The 11,694-nt window shown below is 38.7% G+C and overlaps 1 protein-coding gene across 1 annotated transcript in view; it reads right to left on the bottom strand.

The window, feature by feature from the left end:
* CCDC73 (coiled-coil domain containing 73) overlaps positions 1-4,493 on the bottom strand; it is a 162,219-nt gene extending 157,726 nt beyond the window's left edge. The window contains exon 1 of the mRNA XM_064365053.1: positions 4,444-4,493. The gene's annotated coding sequence lies outside the window, so the exon portion shown is untranslated. The remainder of the gene's footprint in view (positions 1-4,443) is intronic.
* Positions 4,494-11,694: the final 7,201 nt, after the last annotated feature.

Here is an 11,694-nt window from a genome sequence, read left to right as displayed (position 1 = left end):
ATACAGATATACAAAAATAATTATAATATAATGTGATCATGTGTGAAGATGGAAATCAAGCATGAGAAAATCCAGGGTGGCCTGGGAAGGTCAGTCTGCCTGAGGAAGGTGACTTCTGGTCTGAGACTTAAAAGATAAGACATTAGTAAAATGAAAAATTAGATAAGAGTATTTTAAAGGGAAAAACAGCATAAGTAAAGTCACAGATGGAAGAAACATTATTTTAAATGAGGAACTAAAAGTAGTGTAGGGAGACTAAAGTCTAACAAGTAAGACTGAGAGAAGATGAGATGAGGCTTGAGAAACAGGCCAGTCTTTGGGGGTCTTTTATGTCATGTTAAGGAGGCTGAACTAATACCATCGCACGTTCTGCTCTATTATACCAAATGCCTTGCCCTATATTATCTGTTTAAACATATTTTAAAATCAGATCAAATTCCATCCCCTCTGTGAAGCTTTTCTTACAAATCCCACTCATACCGATTTCTCCTTTTCTGAACTATACTTATTGTCAGATCATATGATTAGCACTTTATTTTGTATATTGCCCCATTCTGTTATTGTCTATTCGACATGATTTTGCACTTTATTTTATCCATTTATAATGCTGCCCATAAATAATGTTATTTTTTCATTAACTATTTCATGTTTGAAGAAGACTTATTAACCTCCAAGTGGGGAAAAAAAACCTTGAGAGCATAGTGAATACTTGATAAACATTTTATTAAATTGCCATAAATTATATAAAATTATAAAAACCACTTTTAGCTTCTTAAAATATTTACACTATTATGAGTAAAACATTCTCTATTCACATTAAAATCTTTACCAAATTTCTCCTTGTTTTAAGAAAGAAGGAAGATTATATATATAAATTTTAGAAATTTAGAAATACTTAAACAAAACATGAGTTGTATGATATGTGTGAAGAGATTGAATTGGATATTCTCTCCATAAAGATCATTATGAAACCATAACATGAAATAAGCTACTAAATGTACTATAAATTCAGCCAATCTAAGGCAACATACTTTGGATCAAGTATATAAACACTAATTTGGGCCACCTTACAAATAAGATGTAGGAAAATCCTTTAAGAATTTTACAAAACACTTACAACTTTTAACTAAACTAAACGCCAAATTTTTTCAAATATGAAACAAGAATTGCCAAAATAGCTTTAAAAAAGTTGATTCCAACACAGCTAAAAATGTACTGCTCATTGAACTTAACTGAAAATAAGTTTTACTTTTATGTGAAATTAATCGGTGCTAGAAAACCTCATAAAGGTTTTTCTTATTACTAACAGAAAATTTCCATGGGTCATCAGGAAATTAAGAAAGCTGAATGATTTCCTGATGTGTTTCTCTGCCATGTCAACATTAGCAAATGAATTAGGAAAATAACATAAACAATTTACAATAAAAATTTTCACCTAAATAAATGTACATTACAACAAAAACATTTCTACCTTAATTATCTACATTCCCAAAGTGTGTTCTAAGGGGCACAAGGCCCACTAGATACATTTCTAAAAACAGGTACCACAGTCAAATAAATCTGGGAAATGCCATACACTAACTCCCCATTTCAGTGATAAGCAGTCCCATTAGCTTTGTTAGAACCTGTTTAACTTTAATCTTTATTTCCCAAGTTTACTTTGACCATGAAACACTTTTTTTAATAATTCGTAAGGCAAGCTAATATTCTGGGGAACATGTACGCCAAGAACATACTTTGGAAAATTCTAATCTACAAAATTGTTCTAAATTCACTAGTTCTTCCTTCACTACTGGCCTAAACTGATTGTAAAGAATAACTTCCCAATTTAAAAAAAAAAAACACTGTTCTCAGCCAGGTGTGGTGGCTCATGCCTGTAGTCCCAGCACTTTGGGAGGCTGAGGCCGTGCAATTGCTTGAACTCAGGAGCTCAAGACCAGCCTGAGCAACATAGCGAAATCCCATTTCTACCAAAAAACAAAAACAAAAATTATCCAGTCGTGGTGTGCTCCTGTAGTCCCAGCTCTTCAGGAAGCTGAAGTGGGAGTATCACTTGAGCCCAGGAGGTGGAAGCTGCAGTGAGCCAAGATCATGCCACTGCACTCCACCCTGGGCAACAGAGCCAGAACCTATAAACATACACACACACACACACACACACACACACACACACACAATCCCCACCACTGTTCTCATTCAGCTGTTACCAGGACTGATAAAAGAACATAAGCCATCAACAAAGATATTTACCATTGCATCAACTATAGCCCTAACACAATTTCCCAAAGTGTGTTCCATTAATAAGCACAGCACAAAAAAATAGGACCTCACGGTCTAGTGCGGTAAAACTGTAGATTGTGGTTCATTCATGAGTCAAAAAAATCAATGTAACGGGTCTTGACCAGAACTTTTTTTTAAAAGAAGGTCTAGACTAGTAAAAATAAAACAGAAAACCTAAGTGTACACTGCTTATGGTTAAGGTAAGTATTACCTCATGTATATTTTATAATACTTCAGGCATGGTACTGCATGTAAAATGTACTTCTTAATGTCCACTGTAATCAGAAAAGTTTAAGAATACTGTGAGTTCAAAAAAAGTTGGGTTAAACAAGTACCTTTACTGCAGGACATTTTACAGCCCTTAATGAATTCAAGAGTATTTCTGGCCATAGAAACCTTTTTTTATTGAAGCATCTCACAGGACTAGTGCTAAGTATAAAGAGAATACTAGGAATACCTACACAGGGTCTGGGGTTTGTTTTTTATTATTAAATGAGATAATGTTCAGCCCCTGGCGTGTAATGAACATTCCACATATGATATCTGTTACTATTAGAATAACACTGTCACCGCACCAGTACAGTTATTACCGGATACACGGTCAGAGCGAAAGAAACTAAAAACATGCTGCCGCCTAGTGGACACTCGAAATTCTAAAAATCCATCATTCGCTTCCTTCCTGACACTATGGTATGAAGCAGCCATATAGAATTAAAAACGTTTTCTCAAGCTGCATTAACACGCCTTATAAATCATCAAAGTGGGGAATCTAATCTTCCAAAACTTAACAACTACCCCAAGGCAACCCTGAAACCAGAGAGAGTTGTAAAGACTCAAATTGGCCGAAGAAATGGCTGAGAGAAGACACCAGTGAAGGTCTAACAGAGGAAACCACCCACAGCGTTATTTGCTGATTCTCAGGTTGGGGTATTTCAGTATAGGTTTTTGCTCCAAGGTATAAAACAAAGAGAGCCAAAGGAATTTATCACAACTAAAGCAAAATAACCAATAATCATTAATTCGAGGATCTCAATGTAAGCAGAAGACTCTGTGGAATCTTCACATTTTCTTTCTAAAAGGAGTGCGGTGATCGTAAAGTTTCCCATAAATGCTTTAAAAGTTGTCTATTTTCAAAAGCAAAGTGAAGTGGAAGATTACAGCAATGACATGAATAATTTATTTTTATTTTATTTTTTGAGACGGAGTCTCGCTGTCGCCCAGGCTGGAGTGCAGTAGCGCAATCTCAGCTCACTGCAACCTCGGCCACCCGGGTTCAAGCGATTCTCCTGCCTCAGCATCCCGAGTAGCTGGGATTGCTGGCGCACACCATCACACCCGGCTAATTTTTGTATTTTTAGTAGAGACGGGGTTTTGCCATGTTGACCAGGCTGGTCTTGACCACCTGACCTCAGGTTATCTGCCAGCCTCGGCCTCCCAAAGTCCTGGGATTACAGGCGTGAGCCACTGCCCCAATCAAATAATTTATATCTATAATTCGGCATTATTAGGATTAGCAGGGCAGTCATTTCATTCCCAGTGAAATTCCATTTAAATTTGCTCGTGCAAGGCACTTTGGGAAAAACAAAATTACCAACAGAATAAAGAAAAAATAGAGAACTTTCCTTGGGAATTTACACGCTTCCGCAATTGCAGTAGAACTTTCCCACTACACTTAAAATATTCCGCAAAGCAACTTCCATCAAAGAAAAGTCGAGATTCACCAATAACAGTTCCAAACGTTGCCAACTCTAAGTGGTCAGAGTTGCCTGAAAATTTTCACAAGAACAACCAACACGACTGTATTGCATTCAGAAGGCAAACACGAGGTTTAAAACAAAAACCCCACCACACAAGGCACATGTACAGAAGGCGCTTCTCCACAATGAACAGACGAGCCCCTCATGACTCACCCGCAGCCTCAATCCTGCCGAAGCAGAGGTCCAGAAGGAGGCCTGAGGGTGGCTGCTTCTCCTGGGTCGGGAGCTTGGAAGATTCTACACACAGCCAAGCAGTCCGAGCCAAAGCAGGCCCTTGGCAACCAGAGCAAGGAAGGGTAGGCTAGGTAGGGAGGTGCAGGGCAAGCCCATAAGTGAACCCTGGATGAAAATATTAGGGCTGCTTCCTAAACAGCCCAACTACACGCTTGTGACTGCTCCAAGTTACCTCAGCGAAGCGCGGCTCTGGCTTCTGTTGGCCCTTCCGGTTCACCTTTTCCCGCCCCAGGGCACTTCCGGGTGAAGGTCATTAGCCTAAGATAGGTGGGGGGAATCATGAGCATCTGGGGCAAAATATGATTGATTTTATTTTCTTTTTAATACAAGCTTCTGAAAAGATCCCTGGATATTTGATTTTTTTTTTCTCATACAACAAGGAACAACACGTACAGCGTGCATTGGCTTATATATTCAGGTTTAAGTCTTTGGAAAGATGAAAGAAAAACGAGTGTTACCTGTGGGGAGCAATGGGAAATGTGTGGATGGGAACAGGAGAGAGGGAGACTTCACTGAGTAGCTTTTTATACTTTTTGATGTTTGCTTCCTGTTAATGTGTTATTCATTCAAAAAACAAAGGTTGGCTGGTTGTGAGGGTTCACTGGCTCATGCCCGTAATCCCAACAATTTGAGATGCTGAGGTAGGAGGATCGCTTGAGGTCAGGAGTTCGATACCAGCCTGGGCAACATGGTGAGACCCCCCCTCCCCCAGCCTTCTCTACCAAAAAATACAAAAATTAGCTGGGCATGGTGGTATGCAGCTGTAATCCCAGCTATTGGGAGGCTGAGGTAAAAGGATGGAGTGAGCCTGGGAGATCAAGGAACCAGTGACCTGAGATTGCACCACTGTACTCCAACTTGGGCAATGGAGCAAAACTCTGTCAAAAAAAAAGTAGCTTAATTTTTAAAGTGAAATATTAGGGGAAAAAAACTGTAGATCTAATTATATTGATAATCACATCTATTTTAAGTACCTAACAACACGTTTTAGTATGTTATGTTGAATAGTCAGTCATTCCATACTAATGTAATATGTTTCAGGCCTACATTGTTTTTGCATGTTACCAAAATGTTAAAGAAGTGGTCCCTGCCCTCAAATTTTTAACCATGTTTCCCAGTAAAAATCTGTCTGGAATTCTTTTACTCCCTCCCTTTCTCCAGGCCTTTGCCCAGATGTCACCTTATCAGAGAGAACATTCCTGACTACTCCATAGTAACACCCATGCATATCCCCTACTTTGACCCCACCTTGTTTTATTCTCTGTAGTACAATCACCATCTCATCTGGTATATTTATTAACTGTATCCTAGGACACAAGTTTCGTGAAAACAGAGATGAATTTTGTTCACTTTTGTGTACCAGATTCTAGCACAATGCTTGGCATATAAATGCCAAACAAATTCAAATGAATGAATGGATGGACCACGACCTTTCAATCTGGCATTTACTAGCCATAACAGCTATACTCTAATAATAACTAATATTTATGATAATTTACCATGTGCCAGACAATGAGCTAAGTGTTTTACATACATCATTTCATCTTAGTCTCCACAACAATGCTATTACTATGCACTTTTTGCATATTAGAAAACTAAGATTTAGAGAGGCTAATGAGTTGAATGTAATCACCTCTGGGTGCCCTTCTAACTCTATGCAATTTCCCCAATGATCAGTGCTGTGGTTTGAATGTTTTTGTCCTCTCCACAATTCATGTCGAAACTTAATCTCCAAAGAAATTATCTTATGAGATGTGACCTTTAGGAGATGATTGAGTCATGAGGGGAGAATAGGATTTGATGTCCTTATAAAAGGGTTTTCGGCCAGGTGTTGTGGCTCACGCCTGTAATCCCAACACTTTGGGAGGCCAAGGTGAATGGATCACTTGAGGTTGGGAATTTGAGACCAGCCTGGCCAACAAAGAGAAACTCTGTCTCTACAAAAAATACAAAAATTAGCCAGGTGTGGTGGTGCGTGCCTGTGTAATCCCAGCTGCTTAGGAGGCTGAGGCATATGAAGCACTTGAACCCGTGAAGTAGAGGTTGCAGTGAGCCGAGATCACACCACTGCACTCCAGCCTGGGTGACAGACTGAGACTGCCTCAAAAAAAAAAAAAAAAAGTAACAACTTAAAATAAAAACTTAACAAGTTTAAGGACTTAACCATTATTTTCACTTTGGAGATATCATTTTCATGTCATGGTACATGCGAACATTTGAAGAAACCTAACTGTTTCTATCAGTAGTTAGAAACTATATATGAGCCAGTAATGGTGGCATACATCTATAGTGCCAGTTGCTTTGGAGGCTGAGGCAGAAGGATCACTTGAGCCCAGGAGTTTGAGACTGCAGTGAGCTATGATTGCGCTACTGCACTCCAGCCTAGGCGACAGAGTGAGGCCTTGTCTCAAAAAAACAAGTTTAGAACTCTGTACGTCTTCCTCCACTTGCCTGGCATATCCTGACCCTACCACCACCAGCAGTTCCCTTTGCCTTTCTTTGTCCATGCTGCTTCCTCTACCTGGATACTCTTTACTGTCACTAGGCCTATCTAAAAATACTTTCTCATTTTTTAAATTCCAGTTCACAGGTCTCCTCTTTGAAATTTCATCAACTCTCCACTCCCATCTAAGTAGAACTAATCATTCCCTGCTTGATGCAATCACTCTACTGTACATATCTTTATTGTCATATTTATCACAGGTCCTTGCAATTGTCTGTGTACACTTTCTCTCTCCTAATAGACTGTGAACTTTTTGAGGACAGGGACTTCATCAGGGACTTCATCATATTTGCTTTTAAAGCCTCAATGGCTAGCACAGCAGATGGCACATAGCATAGTACTTAAGAGCAAATGGCTTGGTGCAAATCTTACTCTGCCATTTACTAGCTCAGGACATTGGACAAGGCATTTGACATCTCCGTGCCTCAAAATCCTCATTGATAAAATGGGAATAATAATGATACAGTATGGTCATTCCTAATCCAAAAATCTGCAATCCTAAATGTTCCAAAATCTGAAACTTTTGAGCACTAACATGATGCTACAAGTGGAAAATTCTACACTGGACTTCACATGACGGACTGCCATCAAAACATTGTTTCATGCACAAAGTTATTAAAAATATTGTGTAAAATTACCATCAGGCTATGTGCATAAGGTGCATAGGAAACATAAGTGAATTTTGTGTTTAGATTTGGGTCTGTAACCCAACATATCCCATTGTGTTTGTGCAAATATTTCAAAATCCAAAAAAATCCCTGAAATCTGAAACACTTCGGGTCCCAAGCATTTTGGAGAAGGGTCACCCAACCTCCTTACCTATCTTACCTACCTCTAAGATATAAATATGACACATAAGGTGCATAAAGTGCATAGCACTGTGCTTGGCCGATAGTAAGCATTCAAACAGTGTGAGCTGTTGTGCTAGTATTAGTATTAGTATTTTAGACAAGGTCTCACTCATCACCAAAGCTGGAGTGCAGTGGCACGATCACCGCTAACTGCAACCTCAACCTCCTGGGCTGGGACCACAGGCACACGCCACCGTGCCCAGCTGTTTTGTTTGTTTGTGTTGCTCAGGCTGGTCTTGAACTCCTGGGCTCAAGTGATCCTCCTGGCTTGGCCTCCCAAAGTGCTGGGATTATAGGCATAAGCCACGGTGCCTGATCTTATTATTATTATTCATTATTATTGTCATTACAAGTTTAGGAAATTGGTATGTATAAATTGGTTAAATGAATTCAAGAATGAGTAAGCAAAGATATTTTCAGTGGTTACTCAGACATCTAACTACAAGCACAGGTAATGGGAAGTTCTTCCTCTTTCTTCCGCATGCTCTCTTTTTTCTGTCCCCATTTTCCCCTCTTAATCTAATGTAACTTTACATATATGCAATTTAAATGCTTTCTTCACTACAAAGTCAGTGGGTTTTTGTTTTTTTTTGGTGGGGGGTTTGTTTTGTTTTGGGGAGGGGTTTGAGACAAGGTCTCATTTTGTCACCCAGGCTGGAGTGCAGTGGCGAAATCTCGGCTCACTGCAGCCTCTCCCTCCTGGTCTCAAGCGATCCTTCTTCCTCAGCCCTACAAGTAGCTGGGACCACAGGAGTGCACAACCACATTCAGCTAATTCTTTTTTTTTTTTTTTTTTTTTTTCCTGAGACAGAGTTTCACTCTGTTGCCAGGCTGGTGAAGTATAGGGGCACAATCTCAGCTCATTGCAACCTCCACCTCCCAGGTTCAAGCAATTCTCCTGCCTCAGCTTCCCAAGTAGCTGGGATTACAGGCACGTACCACCATGCTCAATTAATTTTTGTATTTTTAGTAGAGATTGGGTTTCACCATATTGGCCAGGCTAGTCTCGAACTCCTGACCTCAAGTGATCTGCCCACCTCACCCTCCCAAAGTGCTGGGATTACTGGCATGAGCCACCATATCTGGCCCAATTTTTTGTATTTTTTTTGTAGAGACAGGGTTTTATTATATTGCCCAGCCTGGTCTCGAACTCCTGAACTCAAGTGATCCACCCGCCTCAGCCTCCCAAAGTGCTAGGGTTACAGGCATAAACCACCACGCCTGGCCTGTGGGTTTTTTTTTAAATGAATAGAATGTCAATCTTTATTACAATTTCGAATTATTTTTACACTTAACATAGATTAAAGCCTCAGACTGTCTTAATCCATTCCTAACCATAATTGTCAGAGTGAAAGTATGTCATTTTTACTTAATGTAGTAAAGGGAGTAAGCATATTTACATGTCTCCCAAACTAGGTTCTCTATAATCACAGTTTTCATAACCTACACTAATAGACCTAAAGCTAGTTAGAATTGGTTGTGAATAAGCACAATAACTCCCTTGGAGAATAACGGGAGATAATATCTACATCAAAGAATAACTTATATGCACAAAGTAAATGAATAGGTTTCTGCAGCCTACTTAAATGCTGTAGTAAAAACAAGTGCTTATAACTTGTTATAGTTACAGCACTTACCACATTTCATTATAGTTATTTCTTTCCATTCTTGTGGGCAGAGAATATTCATCTTTGTATCTGTAACCTCAGCACAGTGCTTGGCACATAACGTACATTTAATAAATATTAATGGATAAATATTTATAGTCAGAGTTGCACATAACTTTAAAATTTTCATGTAATAATTGGTAGCATCACAAATTGTAGTTGAAATCTTTCTAAAATTTACTGTATATGTTAGATTTTCACTCTAGAGTTTTACTTTATAATATAATAGCATGTCAATTAGCTATTGAATTTTAAGTGTCAATATCAGTATCATGGATTAATCAACTACAAATAATTATCTAGAAGATGTACTACATACACCATGGGAGTGGTTTTACATGAACTTATGATTTATTTATTTTATTTAACTTTATTTTAGATTAATGCACATGTGAGAAAAAGTCAAAAGTTATTCTTGAATTCAAGGTTGCAGTAGGCTATGATCAAGCCACTGCACTCCAGCCTGGACAACACAGTGAGACTTTAGCTATATATTTTTTAAAATTATTCTTATTCTAAAATTGAGGTTAGGCTTAACCTTAATAAGACTTTTTCTTTTTTCCTAATAGAATAGGTTTTCTTTTGAGCTTCTAATTCAAAATTTAATGAAAAGCGCTGGGCACAGTGGCTCATGCCTGTAATCCTAGCACTTTGGGAGGCTGAGACAGGTGGATCACGAGGTCAGGAGTTCAAGACCAGCCTGGCCAACATGGTGAAACCCTGTCTCTACTAAAAATACAAAAATTAGCAGGGCATGGTGGTGGGCATCTGTAATCCCAGCTACTCTTCCTCAATCCACATGGTGGGTAGGGGTATAGAAAACCTAACAAAATTATGACTCTGCCAATAACAAAGAAGGAGAAAATGAAGTTAAATAGGGAGCCAATAGCATCTGCTACAAAAATCAGTGGTTCTATATTTGCAGATGTCAAGTTTAAGGTATCTGTGAGACATCCACATGGAAAAGTCAAAAAGGCAACTGGAAATGTTGAGTCTGAAGCTTAAAGAAGGGTTTCAGCTGGAAATACAAATTTGGAAGTAAAGAGAATAAGGTGTTTAATTCTTGGAACTAAGTTAGATCACCCAGGAAGAGAACATAGAGAAGAGGACATTAAATTATTCATCTTTAAAGCAGAGATAATAACATTACATACTTTATTGGATTATTAGAGAGTTAGTTGAGACAATGAGTGTAAAGTACTAGATACACAGTGAAAACTCAGTATCTGTTAATCATATGCAAATCAATATCTCTGATAGCCAAATTTCAGTCATAATAACAGCCAATAAAAAAGATATTTTCTATCAGGTATGTCCCTCCAAATATCATACTTCATAGATGACTGCCTGCTGCACTAACATTTGTTGTTCTCTCATTCTCTTTTTTTCTGGTATTATTACTATATGAAATGTCTAATTAATTTAAAGTTCTATTTATAAAAAGTTACTAATATCATGAAGCCATGACCAAAAAGCACACAGTAAAATATTCTTAAAATATCAAAACACACCAATCATAATTTCATCTTAGTGAATCAAAAATTTTGTCATCATCTTGTCATCCCTCAGAGTCTTCATTAGTATCACCAACTGTGAGAATATTGGTTAATATGACATAACACCATTATGCTAAGATTGTACACTTCTGTAAAGTGATAGATGATCAAGGAAAAAGCTGTATACCAAAATATAAAAGCAAGTTACAAGCATCAACAAGCAATAATGGGCTTACATATACTGTATACAAAATTCTTTCTAACAAAAACTCATCCTACGTTATAATTTAAAGATTATTCTAACAAGCAATTCCTGGTGATTATTACACTAAAGTGTGTGAACCACTGACTAATAACTACTGCTATGGAGGAGAACCTCTTGTACCTGGCTATCACAGCTTCAGATCATCCCTTTTTCTGAAACTATTTACCATAACCTTTTTTTTCTTGAGACAGAGTCTTGCTCTGTTGCCCAGGCTGGAGTGCAGTGGCATGATCTCAGCTCATTGCAGCCTCTACCTCCCGGGTTCAAGCAATTCTCGTGCTTCAGCCTCCCAAGGAGCTGGGACAACAGGTGTGCACCACCATGTCCGGCTAATTTTGTGTGTGTGTGTGTATTTTTAGTATAGAGAGGGTTTCACCATGATAGCCAGGCTGGTCTCAAACTCCTGGCTTCAAGTGATCTGCCAGCCTGGGTCTCCCAAAGTGCTGGTATTACAGGCCTGAGCCATTGTATTTACCATAACTTTTTATTTGTTTGTTTTTTTGAGATGGAGTCTCACTGTTACCCAGGCCAGAATGCAGTGGTACAATCTTGGCTCACTGCAACCTCCTCCTCCCAGGTTCAAGTGATTCTCCTACCTCAGTCTCCTGAATAGCTGGGATTACAGATGCACGCCACCACAT

Source organism: Aotus nancymaae, unplaced genomic scaffold (assembly GCF_030222135.1).
Source record: "Aotus nancymaae isolate 86718 unplaced genomic scaffold, 86718_ANA_hifiasm-v0.15.2.pri h1tg000059l, whole genome shotgun sequence".
Lineage (NCBI taxonomy): Eukaryota > Metazoa > Chordata > Mammalia > Primates > Aotidae > Aotus > Aotus nancymaae.
The sequence above is the reverse complement of the archived record's forward strand: the minus strand, read 5'-3'. Positions and strand labels throughout refer to the sequence as shown.